This window comes from Camarhynchus parvulus, chromosome 4, assembly GCF_901933205.1.
Source record: "Camarhynchus parvulus chromosome 4, STF_HiC, whole genome shotgun sequence".
NCBI lineage: Eukaryota > Metazoa > Chordata > Aves > Passeriformes > Thraupidae > Camarhynchus > Camarhynchus parvulus.
In genome coordinates, this window is record NC_044574.1 from 33,545,458 (window position 1) to 33,563,853 (window position 18,396).

The 18,396-nt window shown below is 34.0% G+C and overlaps 1 protein-coding gene across 17 annotated transcripts in view; it reads right to left on the reverse strand.

Moving 5' to 3' along the window:
* The window catches only part of TENM3 (teneurin transmembrane protein 3), a 1,284,378-nt gene that overhangs the window by 574,326 nt on the left and 691,656 nt on the right, over positions 1-18,396 (reverse strand). For all 17 annotated transcript variants that reach the window (XM_030947662.1, XM_030947654.1, XM_030947660.1 and 14 more), the window contains one exon: positions 18,221-18,378. The gene's annotated coding sequence lies outside the window, so the exon portion shown is untranslated. The remainder of the gene's footprint in view (positions 1-18,220; positions 18,379-18,396) is intronic.

The window sequence follows — 18,396 nt, forward strand, 5'->3', positions numbered from 1 at the left end:
TTGACCAATTTTTATACAATAGCTATAAAAGACATTAGAAATGAGATTGCAATCATTCAGTCTTTGGCTCTCAATGGATTTGTTGTACTACTTGTACCTCATGATCTTTAAGAACTACTGCAAGTGTAGCAATCAAAAACTGTGTAATGATCAATCCATGACACCAACTTAATTCATTATATATCCAACGAAATCTTGCCAGGCAACTGAGAGCAAACTTCAGTTCTCCAACATTTTTCTCATACTTCTTATGCCCAGAAACCTATGACAGTTTTCTACCTAGATTTCCGCATGCACCTCATTTCTTCCCCTACAACACTTTTTTGAAGTTCAGTAAAATTTAGCTAACTCAGCTCATTATGATATTTTAAAAGGAAGTAGGTTGGACAAATGTTTTCATTTTATAATTTAAAGATAGATAGACCTCAGGTCTATCCACCCTTGATGATCCTTCTTATTTGCATTTGCATGTGATTAAAAGTATGCTTGTTAGAAATTTTAAATGTAAATATAAGGCATGTTTTACTTAGATTTTATTATTTTTAAATATTGCTGTATGGCTGAGTTGTAGTATTTTTCCCAGGATGAAGACGAAGACTAGAAGGAACTCTATTAAATCTTCCAGGAGCAAAGGACAAGGAAAATTGAGAACATATTACTCTACATATTGTAGAAGTAATAAATTGACCGTGTAAAAAATGAGAATTTATTAAGTCCTCACCTTTGTAAAATAACATTTCTAACTCAAGAAAATAGGTAAGAGAAACACTAAGGGGGAAAACCAGGAAAAATAGGAAAATAAAGGAAAGCAAGGAAGGTAGAAAGACGGCTCCTGAGCCTTTTCCTCATTTTACTTCTTTTTGTTCTGATGTTTAATTGAGCAGAAAATTGTGACAGGATCTTCCACTATAATGTCCTTCTGTCAAATAATAATAAACAATTTGATAATTTTACTCTTTTCCAACAGCCATTACAATAACTAACCTATATTTCTAGCCATTTAAAGTCTGCAACATACACAAGTGAGAAGTGTGCACACTGTCTAAAACAGCCCTGATTACTGTAGTCAGCTAAGGGTATTTAAATATATTTGAAAATATATTTATGCAAGTGTTCTACAGGAGCATTTGGCTACTGGGTTGTTCTTAGTGCATTCTGAATTGCCATTCTGCCATCACAATCTGAAGAGTATTCCTGCAAAACATGCAGATACAAGTCTAGGGAAGTAGCCTCAACAGTTATGTCCTCTACCTTCCTGTTCTTAAAAAACCATTTGTCACAAATAAAAAAAAACTATTCATAGCATTTAAATAAATACTTCCACTAACTGCAAATTGAAAGAAATATATGGTGCTAAGTGCTGAAGACAATCGTACATTTCATACAAGAACATGCCTGTAGCTAATCTCTTTATTAAGATTGAAAAAGGGAAACATCTAGTTGAGACTTTGACTGCTATTCAGAATTTCATATTTCTTTTTACTTTTCTTCCTTCTAAGCAGAAGGAAACTGCAGGTGCCCTTGAGTAACCTTCCTTTTTCTTCTTCATACAATTTTCACAGAAGAGTTGACCAAAACGGACTTTAACAGTCAAGGTAAGGATGTACATCAATTTATGTAACATTGTAATATTTTTCATAATATTCCCTACACAACCCAAATATTATTCAGTTTTTTGACCTCTGATACATTTTAAGCAGATTTCTTCACTGAGCTGTCCACAGTGATGTCTAAATTTTTGTCTGAGAGGCTATGTCTAATTCAGAGTCCCTCAGTACATAAAAGATAGTGTAATTCACTCACTGCATTGTGGGATGTTGCCCTCTTAGGGAGGATGAATTTCATCAGTCGCTGTTGAATTTATTTTCATTTGATGTGTCAGGTTCTTATGGTGTTCTTCATAATTCTCCTTAGTCTTCAATAATCCATAAAAACTTTCACCACTGGCTAATATTTCCTCCTTGGTAAACTGCTCCCCACTTCTAGGTTTTTACCAGCACCAGGTGCAGTGCATATTCCGGAGAAAACCAATTGTTAGCATCCTTCCAGACATTCCTTTCTTTTGTTATTTGCAGTAAGCGTTTGCCAGATAACATGAGGAAACAGATTTCCTTGCATATTTATGTAATTACTCCAAAAAGATTTTTAAAATCCTTTGCAAAGTCTGAGGGATCCATGCTGAAACTTCATAGTCAACTACATGTTAATAGGAATTTCATTATATAGTCTACAAAAAATGGCATCTATTTAAGTTCTAATCTTTTTATCCCTTATTTTTTATCAGCAAATCTCTTTGCATTGGGAATTCTACACTGCTCTGATGCTTGCAGAACACCTTAGTGTGTTCTCTTACAGTTCTGAAGACTGTACTGGAATTTAAAAACAAGTTTTAAATTTTTTGTCAACTCTCATGCTGATGGAAAACTAATCAAAGAAAGAGCATTTTATTAAAACTCTTCAAAATTTTTATTACATTTCTTTAAATTGAATTTTCTGGTGTTCTAATAACCACATATGGATATAAGTTTTGCAATTTTCCTTAGTAGTGAAGGAAACATTGAATTGACAACAGAAGAATAATTTGCAAATGTTTGAATATTGAGTAATTTCTGCTGGCATCAATAGAATGCAGGTATTTAGCTGTAAGATATCCTTTTGAAAACCAACTGACTTTAGCACCCTATTACAGTTGAAGTTAATGCAAATTGCTTATGCTCGATATGTTATCAATACAGACAACAATTTAATCAGAACTATCGATACTTTTCACAAAGTTTTCTGATGTTCCCTATAGAAAATTAACTGGTAAAAAGAAATCTCTGGCAAACTTTATAAAGCTTTAAATATTTTTTTAAAAATACAAGATTTTTGTTTCTTTTTTTTTCCAGTCACATGACAGCTTGTCTGAGGTTTGCTTTGCTCTGTTAGCTCATACTTGATGTAGTAACTTCTTTAGAGATTAAGATCAGGAATTAAACTGACACTGGCAACAGTCTCAGAGATAGTTCCATTTATGTAACTTTGGTGACTGTATTAATTAAAGTCACATTCAGTTCTGAAAGTGTTTCCACATTTTTTTGCAAGTTCATTATGTGACACCTAAGGCAGCTTTGCAGGAAAATTAGACTGGTAGTCACAAGTCAAATTCTATGTCTGCATTTTTCTGCTATGTTCATTGTTGATTTGCATGCTGAAGTTCCAGTAAAATCTATGAATGTGAGACATAGAGCAGCACTCAGAGAATGCTTATGGTAGCAGAAAAAAAATAAATATATAGGATACCTCTCTGGGTGCTTCAAAGGAGCAGTTTAGGAAAATGATCTTATGATTACTGATCCATCACCACCATGGGTCTGAATTAACGTCCCCTTTTTTGGTCATTTTACAGTTTCCTTGTTACTGCTCCTGGCTTATATCGCCAGTGGCCACACAGCCCAAGGAAGAGAAATACCTTTATAACTGAAAACCTGTTTTATATATCCAAATTGGAGTGTGAATAGCACAGTCATATGATTGGCATGGTACTATTCTCACAGATGAAGATTTGTTGAGGCTGCCAAGAGGCAATGTTAGTGCATGAAAGCTTTTCTATTAGATTAGAATACAAAATCCAGATTGTCAAAATGGCTGTATATCCCTCTTTTTAAATTTATTTATTGTCACTTGAAATAGGAGACATTTACTGATCCCATGGTGTCCAGTTCTGCAATGAATGAAACCAGAGAGGGGAAAGGAGAAGCTGAATACATACAGCTCTGGCTTTTGCAGCTACGATGATTGGGCAAGAGTAGTGGTGAAGAGACACAGCACTCTTAATGAAGGGACCTCAACCTTTCTGCTTTTGAAGAAAGATCCCATTGATCACTATGCTGCTAGTGACTACATCAACCCTGATTAAAGTTTCACAATTATGAGAAAAATTTCTGTTCAATAGCAGCATCACTATTGCAGCTTGTTTCAAGTTCCTTTAAAGCTGTTCCATTTATGTGAAAAGGAAATTTCTCTACAGGTTTGAGAAATAGCAAAGTAAATCAGATCACTGTAACACAAGTAAATTTTTATGTTTATGCAAGTCTTCATATATACATAGATTATAACATTTAAAATTGCATTAAGAAACTAAACCATGAAAATTAAAATTCACTGTTACACTCCTGATGAAACTTTAACTTTGGGCACTTCATAGTGCGTGTCAAATTATTTCTATTCTGGAGGTTTTTTAACTGTTAACAGAAGTTTCCAGGAAGTATGAAGCCTCCTCTTTATGTTAAACTAGTAAGGCACCTTTTTCATATATTTCACCAACATTTTTATTAGTACTTATCCCCTATCTATCTCCCTAAGTGCATACATTCAAATGACAATAAGCACCAATTTAATTTGAACATGTGTTTGTTAGATTTTCATCTTAAATATCAGAAGCAGTGCTACATGCTTTGTATTAAGGTTATGAGAGATAATCCACTGTCCTTGTGTAAAAATGTTATTTTAAACTATCAATAACTTATAATAAACAGGAAATCACTAATAAGGTGACTTTCTTAAATCATCTCATAAAATACATAGTGAAAGTGAAAAAAACTCAAATCAATATACAGCTGTGAATAACTATCATGAAAGCTTAAGTACTCTCCAGATTCAAAAGGAACTCATTAATGTTTGTATAGCTCTGCTGATGGATGGCAAGTAGCTTATTATAGCTAGATAATGGCTGTAACCTAGATATTATCTGAAATAGTTAAACCACACTTTATGTCTTTAGGAAGGATACTTCAGCTCCATGAATGAGCCAACATTGTTTATTCAAATGGGAATATGTTCAGCAGCCAGGAAGCAATGCAAGAGGATGAAGTGTTCTCTATTGGATTAGAATACCTATATGAGAATGTCCAAATTGTTTTCTTTCCTCAATATATATGTCTGTTCTTGATTTTATATATTGCTATGCTGTGATTCATTCATTAATTTCCTGGTGTCTAATACCACAAAAAACTGCTAAGCTAAAAAGGCTGCAATTAGAAAATTTTTTCTTTTGGGTTCATTGTGGATTAAACCTTTGGTAAGAGAAGCTAATTGCCGCTCTGACTTCCTGCCCACAGAAAACACATGCTCTCTTCCTACCTAGTTAGATGAGCATTTTGATGCTTATATTGCCATGCTATGTTTAATGTAATTTACCATATTTAACCCTCAAAAAGGTTTGTAAAAAATAATTCTTTCAAATAACCAAGAATATTATTTGTCTTTACTGGTCTCATAGATGAACAGAGTATGAATTTATATCATCTATTAAGCAGTATAAAAAGATGTACAACATCCTACGTTACTTCATGGATTTTACTGAAGGCTTTTCTTGGGTATAAGTACAGCAATTGCAATCCTGGAGGAATGACTGTTGCCAGGACAAGAATCTGTGCACTCTGAAGCTACCCCACTCCCTACTTAATGGTTTTTAATTGTATTTAAAAATGAAAATAATACATCCCACTATACAGCAGGCAGAAAACTACAGTGAGAACAAATCTAGGTGCTTCTGCAAGGGGGAAGATAGGAAGTCTAAAAAATAAAAGGAGACTTCAAAGTGAAATCAAAGAATTTTAAAAAAGACAATAAGAAAGGAGTACAGAGAGTTGAAGAGAAGAAGGCAAATTTTTTTCTTGGAAATGCAATAAGAAATTAACTGCAGTTTTTAATGGATGAAATTATGGTAAATTCTAAGCAAGACTGCAGATTATGTCTTTTCAATTAGAAATACATTTTCTACAAACTGGCAGCACCAATGCAGGCTTGGAATTTGCTCACATTCCCTCCATTATTTTTGCTTGGAGAAAAAAAAATTAAAAGATTGAACATCACATGTAAACTGAGGAATTTTTAAAAAAATCTATATTGGTCAGAATACTATATGCAAATCAGCAAAAGAATCCTTGTTCAGATACTGGACACAGCATTTTACACTGAACAAAAATTTTAAGTTAATCACTAGACATCTCTATTCCACTACTAATAGTGCAAGAATCTAATAAAGTAATACAAATGCCAGAAGATGCTTTGTGATGTTGTGGTATTTAGAGGGGTAAGTAAAACACCAATGCAGTACTCATCTATGCACACAAACACACAAATACAGAGAAAAAAGATTATAAACTAGCATTGCTCAATGCTTGTGTGTGCATACACATGCACACAAGTGCACCAGGTGTGTGTAAAGGGAAGAGGAGCATTAACAGAAGGATAACATCTGGTTTCAAGAAGAAATGCTAGATTAATGTTCAAACTCTGAGAGAAAATTAAATTAAATAAATACTCTGACATATTTGCAAGTTTGCACTTAGATTAAAGCCAAGGTCTAGTCAAAATAGAAGAACTGATTTACCTACTAACTCTGCTCTGCCAGGCAGAATTAGATATTAAACAGGTCATTCGAACACTTAAAACCTGACTAGCTGCAGGTCAGGAGACATTTATAAAATTCATACAGATAAAGTTGTTCCATGCTGCCTTTAGATCTGTTGAAGAGCTTAGACAGAAAGTAGAAATATTCTTAGATTTCACAAATAATTAAAAGCACTTCCTTTATTTCTCCTCCCTCACTTAATTCCAGTGAAAAGGCAATTCTCTATATGAATATCAAAATGATTGATGCTAAAAAAGCAAAAATACATTAATTTTTATATGACTACAGTTGTACAAATCTGAATGAAATGCAGAGAACTAAAAGCTGTCGTGGTTATGTAATTTATTCTTCCTGTTTACTCAATGTATTGGACAATGGTGTCACAGCATGCTAAACAAACACAATGCAATCTCACTCATTTTATTCCACACTGACTGTTGTCATGTTCTGAAGAACACTCAAAGACTGAGCTCCAGAGCAGTAGTTAAAAACGGCAACTGGCTGTCAGTGGTGTAGTTTGTCATTGTTCCACAGACAAAAGGCAGACTGTCACAATAAACAGCATTTATTCATTTCAGATTTGTGGCTTAGGGCTGAGGAAGGGGAGGTGTCATTCGTAGTAATTGTAAAACACATAAATAATAATAGTAGTCTGCAAATCATTTATCAAAGAAAACAGTGGGAGTTGGCAGTGATGGAGGCATGAAAATGGATGCTTCCAGCACAACCTAATTTACAGCTCTTTTAAAAAAACACATTTTTTCTTTCATAACAGTAAAATGGAATGTTTTGTATTAACTGCTTATGTGGTGGGTAAGCAAGACAGAACAACTAAATCATGACTTTAACGACTTATTTTTAACAAACCACTGAGTAGCTTTCTGAAAATGATTACTCTCAGCTGCTGTCATTTTTATTAATGTAATTTCACCAATTAAAAACCATTTCATATTGATATTGGCATCACTTCCTCTAGCTTTTTTTTTGCTTAAAAATTGCATATTTTTAAAGAAATTACACTTCTCTGTGAAAATACTCTGGATTGGTATTTGAATAGAAGAGGCTTCTTAACTGAATGTTTATGTCTGGTTTTTTCAGGATGACTCTCAAATCCTAATAATAATTTTTTGTTAATAATTTCATGGGCTGAAATTATAACGCAAACAAATACATGCTGTTGAGGTTGGCATTAATTTTTTTTTTTTTTGAGTGCAGATTTTCATGCAGCCATTATCATCCTTCTTTCTTGTGAGCTCCTGTCCTGATTTACAAAGGCTGAAGTCCTACCTCAGCGACACATTTTAACTGGATTATGACACCCCCCAGCCAACCCTCTGAGGATCTGCAAAAAATCTGGGAAGAGAAGTGAAAAAAAAAGACACCAGCAGCTGAAAAGGTGTTCCAAAGGGAAACTACTAATTTACTACTGCATGGTCAAAGTCCTGCTACATCTCATAACCACTCCTGCTGCTGTCCACAACACGGATAATATTTATTAGAGCAATCTCTTCCTACATACCCAGAAAAGACAGATGGATATGTGTTCTTCTCTGGCGAACCACACAATGTTCACCAGATTGAAACAATGCTCCCTATACAGTTTCTCAGGCATTTTTGCCTACAAATCCTTCCCCTCCCAGCACGTCTCAAATCCTATCAGGGACAAGGGCATAATAAAAGGGCTAAGGAAAGGGCAGGTATGCTGACAGGAGGAACTGAACTTGTGTTTCGGAATGTATCTCTTCTGTGAAAACTCCTATATACTTTTCCAGAGAAAGAACAGAATGAGAGAGTGAAACACCATTTCAGTACTTCAACCAGGAAACGCTATCTCAGCTGTTACTACTTTGGGTATAACAGAGAAGCAGAGCTCAGGAGTTGCAAGAAGCAACATCTGGCAGTGCAAGGGTGGCTCACTGAAGATGGGTGCACAAGACCAGATCAAAGAAAAGCTTTGGCATTCTTGCCTTAATAAGATAGGATTTTCCTTAACTGATTTTAGAATTGAAAAAGATGCTAGGTTTGGCAGTCAGGACATGAATTTATGAGAATGTGAGAAAACACATAAAAAGCTTTACTTGTTTAATATCTACAGCTACATGAAATAAAAGAAATAGTATGCTGAAAAATAAATGTTGAAAAACTAATTGATAACCAACTTTTAGAAAACAGTAGTAAAAATTAAAAAATAATATTTATAGATGAAAACATGTTCTAAACAGAAATGGCAAAATTTTGGACTAATTTTAAATAAATAAATACGAAAGGAGGGGTTTAGTCCTTTTAGAAGGGACATTTTCAGTCCAACATCAACTACACCACTGTAACCTTCAATTCAAGTGAGACAATTTCATCTAATCATATTGCTAAAAGCAGCAAACTGTTAACTTGAAGATTTTAAACCAGAATTTGTTCAGAATTACCTATTTTTTTTGTGAGAGCAGTTAGAAATCTAAGCATAATATTTCTAGATGCAGAAAAGGTGTATCTTGAAATAATGAAAATATTCTTACCTATATTATCTTGCTAAGGATTTTGCAGAGGTTCTCTTGAACTTTTCCCAACCCCTTTCTACCCTGGTTTAGATAATACATATATATGTGGGCATACAGTACTACTCTTCTGGGCTTGGAATACAGTCTTAATTCAGCTTAAAATGAGAAACAAAAGATTCATAGTATTCCTCTCTCTTATGCAGCCTACTAAGATATTTAGCTTCCTTCTCTTGCAAAATTTCCCTCTCCTGTTTTGTTACAAAAGCCTGCAATGCTACACTTGAAAAGACTGAACTTTGGGGGTGCATTTTCTTGGTTAACTTTTGCCATATAAGGAATATTAAAAATTCAAAGTTATTCTTTTGTAGTTGTCTTAAAGTCAGGCCTTTTCATCAGGAATGAAAGCTTTTATATTTGAATATTTAATTTTATCCTGGTCTCAGTCAGGTGCACGGTGTTTGTTTCCTGTGCACAGTTACTCAGAGTGACAAACACATGCAATCATTAAAGAGTGATGATAACCTTCATTCTAATTGCATTAGCACAGCAGCTCTCTCAAATGAAGGGTGATTTCCCATACCAGGAACAGCTAAGCACAGATGTAAATGGATCAGTGCTGTCACTCATAAACGATGATCACGGCCAGCGTCCGACAGTGGACAATCACTCACGCAATAACACAACCACTCTGCAGTTAATGCATGTCACTACTCATTTGCAGGGAAATTTTTGAAACCAGAATTTGCATGGGCTATTTGAAACTTCCCTCAGCTGAATACCTAGCTCTTAGCTTTCTAGTGGGAGTTGTGACAGTAGCACTGCTCGCAGCAAACTGCCACTGTCGTTTGTTCTGCTTCAGTGCTGTTTGACTGTCACAGCCTGTCATGTAGGAAGAAAGCACCGCATCTAACCCCCTGTGACAAGGTTTAATCACCCCTATTACTCCTATTGGCTGTTCAAGCCACCTAGGGGTGTGCAGCACACAGTTATAGATCTCAAAAATCCTTGCTTTATAAATGAAAAGGCTGAAATCTGGTCTGAGCCGATCAATCTTCTACCACACCATTGAAAGGAAGTAGAAGGACTAGAAAAATAATATTAATGCAATCAATGCTCAAGATAATTTTTTTTTTTATTTTCACATCATTAGGAATACAAAATTTTTTATTTTATTTCATGATTTTTTTATGGACTCCAGGTATTCAAAATCTGAATGTCATTTCTTTCTAGGAATCATTGCTAGAATGTGGACATATATGCAAGAGTGTCACATTAGGGATTGATTTTCCATGCAAAAATTAAGTGACAAAAGTAAAGATTGTATCACAAGGCATACCTGTCCAAATGTTAATGCTGAGTCAAAGAGCAAGGAGAGGAACGCTTAGAATAAGCTTTGTACAAAGGAAAAGTTGAACTTCAGTTTTCCTCATACAAATTAGCATTAATTAATTAAAACTTCATATATGCCTGATCTATCTAAAGAAACAACTTTGTTGCTGTTCTACATGGAAAACTATATCTTCAAGCTAGTGTTAAAAATGTCCTTTATGAGACTGCAGTCCATATTATTTATACTTAAAGCCTGAAGGACACATGGATCAGCAACTGAGACTAGCTCAGCTGATTAGAGCATGATGCTAATAACTCTTCAGGTCCTTTTGCTTACAGCTGGTTATCCAGGAGCCCAGGCAACATACACCAAAGCACATCTTTGCACATCAACAAATCTGTTTGCTTGTGCTGGTCTTATTATATCTAAAGTCTATTGACTGGGACAAAAGAAAATTATTGCAATAAGAAAACATATAACCCATTGTAAAAAAAACCCCAGACATTGTAGGTTTGGCTTTAGTGAGGTAATCTAGTACTATGAACTTCTAATTACTCCATCAGGTTAATCTTAGGCCTGATAAATGATGCTAGTGTGAGTCTTTACAATGGGAGATTCTTATGCTTGAGATCACCATTAACACAGGCTTTATTTCAATTAACACGCATTTGTAATGATCGCATTTGTTTTGCAGAGACTGGGCAGGAAAAAAATTATTTGACAGAATAGATAACTTGGTGGGTCAATAATTAGCGCCAGGATTTACATAGAACAGGGATACAACCCTGCTTTAGCCCAGTTCTGAAAACAGATGAGCAAGTGCACATCCTGCAGAATCAGAATAAATATTCATTCTGTTTTCGCCATATACCTGCAAAGATACCTACAAATTAGGAATGAAATTTTCTAGAAGACAAACATAAAAAAAACCCTCACTGTCAGGTAGAGCTATCAGTACTCCTTTTTATTGAAATTAAAAATGAATTTTCATTTCTAACTAGTATTTCAGGTGAAATATAACAATCTTGGGCCAGAACATTTTAAAACTTGCAAAGAGCATGAGAATGTGTAAATGGGTGAAAAGTGCATTACATAAGTGTTTTAATTTTTCATGAAAATTCTTTCTAACAGGAAGGTGGATTGTTTTTTTCAAATATAAACACACTTATCTGTGTTTCTTCTGGCCACCTTAGAGAAAAAAACCAAAACCAAATTCCAGCTGCCAATGGCATTTCAGCATTCCCTTGATTCTTTTCCTGAATGTCTAAATGCAAATAACCCTTTTCTGTGTAAAATGAGTTTATAGTGCTGACAGCAGCTTGTGCTACTCACCCATGTACACTTCTAACCTATGTCCTCACTCCCCTAGTTTGATAATGTAAATTAGACTAGCGCTACCATGAGTCTTACAGATTTTCCATTATTAAAGACAGAGTAATTTATGTTTTCTTATATCTGTCAAACACCTGTGAAGTAGCACCTAGAAATAACCAATGATAGCACCTATCCAGCTGTATACAGATAGATGTAGGTTGCTCAGCTAAACCATCAGAAAACTGCATGCCCATACTTCCTTATGGTTTGTTGCAATGCCAGTTCATCAGCTACAGGTTGACACTACACATGCTCTCCTTTATACCTTCTGTCTGCTAATTTGACTGATGTTCTCTTCCCCCAATTTGCTTATCAGTTCTGAATGACAATAAAGGACTGGTCAGTACCATACTGTACTTTCCTTCTGTACAGTACTTTCTCTCAGAAAGTAAGTTCATGAAATTTGAATCCTGGCCCACCTATCTGAGAAAGCTGGTTTATTGAATTGTCCACTCACATAGAACAGTTTCAACAATTTTCATAATTTGAAAGGAATAAATGTTTTTGGCAATTCTTTTGCCTCAAGGTGAGGCAATAACAATGAGACAGATAAATAATAATCCTAAACCTTTAGATTCAAGTTTTCGTTTAATAAATTAACCCAAAAAATATTCTATGCAAAGATATTGATATTAATCTTTGGATATGAATCATAATAGCAGATTTTCACATCAGGTATTTGATTCCATCTCTGAACTCTGAAGCCTCTGCAGAGTGAATGGCAGCAGGAAATGGCTTTCAAACTCTTCCTAACAGATGGAATAAAATCTGCCAGGTTATTAAATTTCTACACAACTATTTTTAGTTTCCATTTCTAAATCCTTTTTCTTCTTTTGTCATATAATATGTCATTGCTAATCACATCTCAGAGGCATTACTATTTTGAAAATAGAAGCTTGAAGTGGTAGTTCATTATTCTTTGCCCTGAACATTTTTGTAGCTGGTTGATTTTTCTTCTAAAATTATGCAGTATTTATACAGATTTGTGTACTAAAAAAATGAAGAAAGTAAGTCAAAACATCAGTTGATAGGACTTACAAGCTTTAAAATTATTCTAGTGATGAACAATTGCTGTGAATTCTTATCTAGACTGCAGTCTAAGATTAAAGCAAACTGTTTGCTGAAAGCTAACAAGTAGAAATGGCCTAATAACTAGGAAAACAAAAGCAAATGCCTTGACTGTCTAGGGTAAAGCATATCAGAAGTGAAACATACTTTATTTTTTGATGAATTGTACTCAGGAAGAATAGGAAGCTACTCAACTGTTGAGAAAATTAAACCAATTGTTTCCTCGTGTGAACTGTGTCATAGTGACAGATTTTCTCAGTGTACAAAGGATCCTTTGAAGGCAAATTTGCTTGTAATTCAAGTGTTATGGAAAAAAATTGTCTCTTTGTTCATGTTACTAACAGAAACACCCACCCTTTTCTTACATGAGGTCTATTATTGCTGCTACATCTACACTACAGTACAGAAGTGACGACAAAAAGAGGAGCATTAAACATGGTTTGCAAGTATTATCATAACAAAATACTGCAACACTGAAAGGAAGTATATTAGCTATAATATGACTAGGTCAGCTGGCAAATTCTGGTTTTACTTAAGGACAACAAATTTCAATCAGCTAAGGAGTCAATCTTGCAACTTGCAAATTTCTCCTGTATCTGGCTTTCAGTAGTGCATCAGGGAACAGTCAGCCTGAGATTGAACAGGAAAATGCAATTGAAAAAAAAAAAAAAAAAGAAAAGAAGAACACACCGATTTAGATTGGAGTGATACTGCACACCAGACCTGCGACATCTGGAAGATGTACTGATTTGCATTACTGCTGCAAAAGCAATGTAAAAGAATGAAAAGAGCCCCTATATTTTAGTTCAGTTCTATTGAATCTAACAAGTGTGAAGAAATAGTTTTGGGATTTTTTTTTATACCACTAACATGACTGATGTCACACAGCTACAAACAAATAAATGTATTAATGGATGAGGCTTCTAACTTATCCCAGTTAAGGGACAGAACCTGCTGAACTTTTTCCAGTCAGACATGTAAACTGTGAAATAACTTTACAACATGGCCCATCAGGTATGATTTCTTAGCATAATATTTCAGAGGGAAATATTATGCATCGTAAATTTTAACTACATGGGGTTTTCTACTTATATGAATGATGAAAAAGCAGAAAAGTATCAATATTCATCACTTTTTAAACATTTCCAACTATTTACAGTATCTTTGACTTTGTGCTTTGGAGCAGAGGAGTATAATGGGAGATCTTTCACAATCCTGTATTTTTATCTTCCTATTTACTTTGCTTTTGAAAATGGAAAAAATGAAAAAATAAAATAAAATACAACTTTTTAAAAAGCATTAGTCCAAACCATGAATTTGAAGGACTCTATAAATGATGTGTCTTCTGAAAAGGTGTCAATAAGAAAGAATGGGAAAAAGAAAAAAATGTGTTTTTAAAAAATAAAGGTGATAACAAAGCCTACTCTAATTGCAAGTCTCCCAGTTAAGGGTAATTTCACAAAGCCCTTTCTTTTCATTGGACAGAACTAGACTACAATTCAAAGAAAGAATTTAGGAAGCATTTGTTCCTCAGAACTGTATGTTTTCTGTTTATTTTAGGAAAGGATGGTATCAAAATGGCATCTTTCAAATCTCTCAGAAACAACTGTGCTTAAAGTTGATTTGCAATAGAAATCTAAATATAATATATTAAATAGAAAATGCCTCTTTTCTGTGATAGCCTTTGCAACTAAGTAGTTTACTCAAGGAGCAATTAGGTATAAGAAAATCATAATACATATTTTTAAAATTTAGAATGTAATATTTTACAGTTATTGGTATATGAGATTGAATTGTTTAAATTACAGCATAATAATTCATTCCTGCAGTATTCAGTGGCACTAGGCCTTTGGCCTCTTGCCTAACAATACACTAGACAAGAATTATTACATTGTAATTCACACCCTGTCACGCCTTATTGCTTAATTAAAGCATAACCCTTCATGACATGACAAGCAATTTGACTGTTACCATAATAGATTATTATCCCACATAACTCATTTTAGTTTTACAAACCATTCTTTTTTTTTTTCTTTGTACATGCATTGAGAATTATCAGAACAATTACACAGATGTGTCTTTACTTGTAAAGTGTGACTAGGTTTAGGAAGAAAAGATAACAAAATGAGGTTGTATTTTTTATTGGAACTATTACTTAAGTAAACTTGGGCACCTCTTTATCTTATTTCACTTTGCTTTGGGAATTAAATCCAGCAACACTTTGTAAAACTCAGATTCAAGTTCTTGGATTAGGTTGCTGCCTATATTTTATTGTTGAGCTTAGCTACCTAAATTATAAAGTTACATTATTTTGGTGAATTCTAATGTGGTACTGAAGCAACAATGTGGCTGATGTTACAGTATCTTTTCAATTCCAGACAAGGAAGTTGCCAGTTTAATTTTGTTGCAATACAGCAGTTAGCTACTACGTGGAACATTATGTAATAGGTAAAACATTTTTCAGAAATAACTCTTTGAATCACTTTCTTACTAAGGTCCCTCCCTCTTCATGTTTCTCAGACTGAAACTTGGTATAATATAGAAAAGCTAATCTGCTGTTATTAAAACACATCTGATTATAACTAAAAATTGACTAGGTGAAATTCCTCTTTTGCAAAAAGTCAGTTACAAAGCCCATTGACTTAAGCAAAACACTGTTCCATGATATGAAATGGAAAAATGTGTCAACAGCTGTGAAAACACTTTAATATTCCAGCTTGCATTCAAAATATTTTAATTACTAATTCATATTTTATTAATGCCTTCACATGTGCAATGCAACACAGCCATTTGGCTATGAATAATCCTTTGATTTTGGCAACCACAAGTTCAAAATTAAAATATGTAAACATGGAACTCTGAAGATTTGTGTGAACAAAACCCTGGATTTCTTGAGAAGACATATAGGCAATGCATAAAACATGCATACAAAACAATTTTAGCATGGGAATTATATATACCATACCTAATAGATGTCCTACTAGTTTCATATAATATCAAGGTGCAATTTAATGAGGTTCCACTGAACTCTCTATGTCTTCAAGGTGACTGGGTTGTCCCTGGAATGCTCTCTGCTATAACTATAAAGTGCCTATGATGTGACTGTGATATAACTGAAACAGCTGCAGTCTTTGATCATATGCTGGCAGTTTATGTACAGATGCAGAATGTGTAATAAGGCCACACTTTATTAACTTGACTGATGTTCTGTTATTTTACTGGTTCCAAAAGCCAAAGGAGACTAGGCTCCACTATGTTGCCCTGAGAATAATTTATTGTTGCAGCTATTCAAAATGAAATACCTATCATTAATGTCTAATTGATTACCAAAAGCAAGAGGCATACATTGGCCTCAGTTGATCTGACATTTGCTATGATCTTTAAAGCTGCTGTTATATCTAGAACTATTATTTTGAATTAGCACAAAATACATTTTAACTATGGTTTAAAACCACTGCCAGCACTCTGAATGTATGCATACATTTCCTGTTAATAGCTATTTCTACATAGATACAGTCTAGTGAAACTTACAGTGAGTTTTTACCATTTCTTAACTATAAAAATACACAAATTCTGAAGGTGTGATAATGAAGTTAGACCTTGACATGTTAGTAGCTGTATTATGCTGTACAAAAGCATCTTTGTTCTGCTTAACAAGCTAAAACATCTTTTGTTTCTACCAAAATTTTTAAACTACTTGAGGAAGTTAAATTGTATGTCCAGCAATTAAAAGAAAAATTTACTTAAAACCTAGGTATTTTTCCTCATGCATGCAATATGGAAATTCACAGCAACATTATAAATTATAGGTACATTTAAAAATTTGCAATGGGTTACTTTGCTAATTTAATCTTCTTTGGGAAATAGCTCTGTCCATTCTCATAGAAGATCTAGTAATAGTTTTGCACTAATCCTAATAGTATGAAGTTATTCTAGATATGAAGAGCATATAAAAGAGACACTTTTCTAATGATTTAATTTTTAATTCCTACTTTTTTTCCCTTGGTTCCTTTTACATCCCTGTATTCTTAACTCTAAATCTAAAATTTTACTTTGTCCTTATGTTTTTATTATAATAAAAAAGCCTGGACTCTCAAGTCATTCTGTGCCCATACTATCAGTTTGCCTCCTTCTGTTATCTTGCACAGAAAATACACATTTTCAGAACCTTTTTGGGCACAAAGGGGATGTTGCAAAATTATTGTACTGTTTTGATGGGATGGCTCTCTCTCCAGACCTCCCTATGTAATCCTTGCTTTAGTTTTCTTTTCAATCCCTTTCTCTAAAGCCTTTATGCTGTAGCTGAAGTTAAAGAGAGCCTGGACCCCACAAAATGCATGTTTACATTTTTTCCCATGGATCCCTTAATCTAGATACAAACAGCTAAATCTGTTTCAATTCCAGTTTTGAGCATATGTCAGTAAGCATTTATACTTTAATCTTCTTCAGTATGGACATTGCCCAAGAAAGTCTAATTCCTCTAGCCCTCAAGCTTAACCCACCAGATTAAAATGCTGTCTCCTTTTTAGAATCCTAAAAGATTCTGAAATATGTCCAATTTTTTTCCCCACACCTTGAATGCTTCCCATTTATAGAAACAAGCAAAGACACCAAGTAAATCTAAAATATAAACATTGAAATGGAACAGATTTCTTTCATGAAAATCTGATGTCTATTTAATGAGCTTCATTTTTACTTACATTTGTTATAAGTCACCAGAAATTAAAGCTGCGAATAAGGAATAAATAAGCTAAAGTGTTCTTAAAGTTATCCAGTCAAAAAAAACCAAGAACAACATTGTCAGAAAAGTTTTTTGAGACTGAATATCTTCTTATTGTACCCTGGATAACTTTTTAAAAACAGATAAATCTTTAAGTAGGCATATGTATGGCCTCCTTTCCATTTTTCCCCCCTTAGCTGCTTCTTGTACTTCCTATATACCATTTGAAATACAATTGTTCTGCCAAGCACTCTATTCCTTTTCATCTAAATGTTCTTCTCAGTACCTTTTTGTGGGCTTCAGCTCACATGAGTATACTGGACTTTATTCAATTAATTCATCTTAACTGACCCCAGAAAAATATGCAGTTAAATTAATCACAAAGTGAAGTTTATTATTGAAGTACTAAATTGAATCTAGAAAGAAATAATCACTTTAGAAATATTATAAAATCTCTGATACCGACTCTGGGTCAAAATTAAGAGAACATTTCCAGATAAGCTGCTACTCACCCATTGACATATCTTAGTTTAATACCACAGAACCTCTGTTCAGGAAGTAGATGCAACACTATTTGTGATGCAAAGCATTGCTCACTGACTTATAAGGTATCCTTGTTTTTTAATATTGAGTAGTATACCATTATTCAACTGTATATATTTTAACAAAAATGCTGTAATTTTCATAGTAAAACAAATCTTACATCTAAAATCTGAAGAGTTGACTCCTATAGTTAAATTTTTTCCATAGTTCTGCAAGATTTCCCCCCCTCCCCACCCTCAGGAGAATATGGATGGCTAAAAAATAACTGTTCTTATGTTCATCTCTTCTCCTACCTTTTCTGAAGAGCTGGCTGCAGAAAAGTGTATAAATGGAAAGCTCAATTAGTGCAATTTTTGTATCCTTGGATGTCAATCATGACTGTCAAGAGGTGGGACTTTCAGGATCTCTGTGCATTAATTAAGAACTCATCTCAGAAGAGTAGTCATTACACCTAAGGACCAAAAATAAG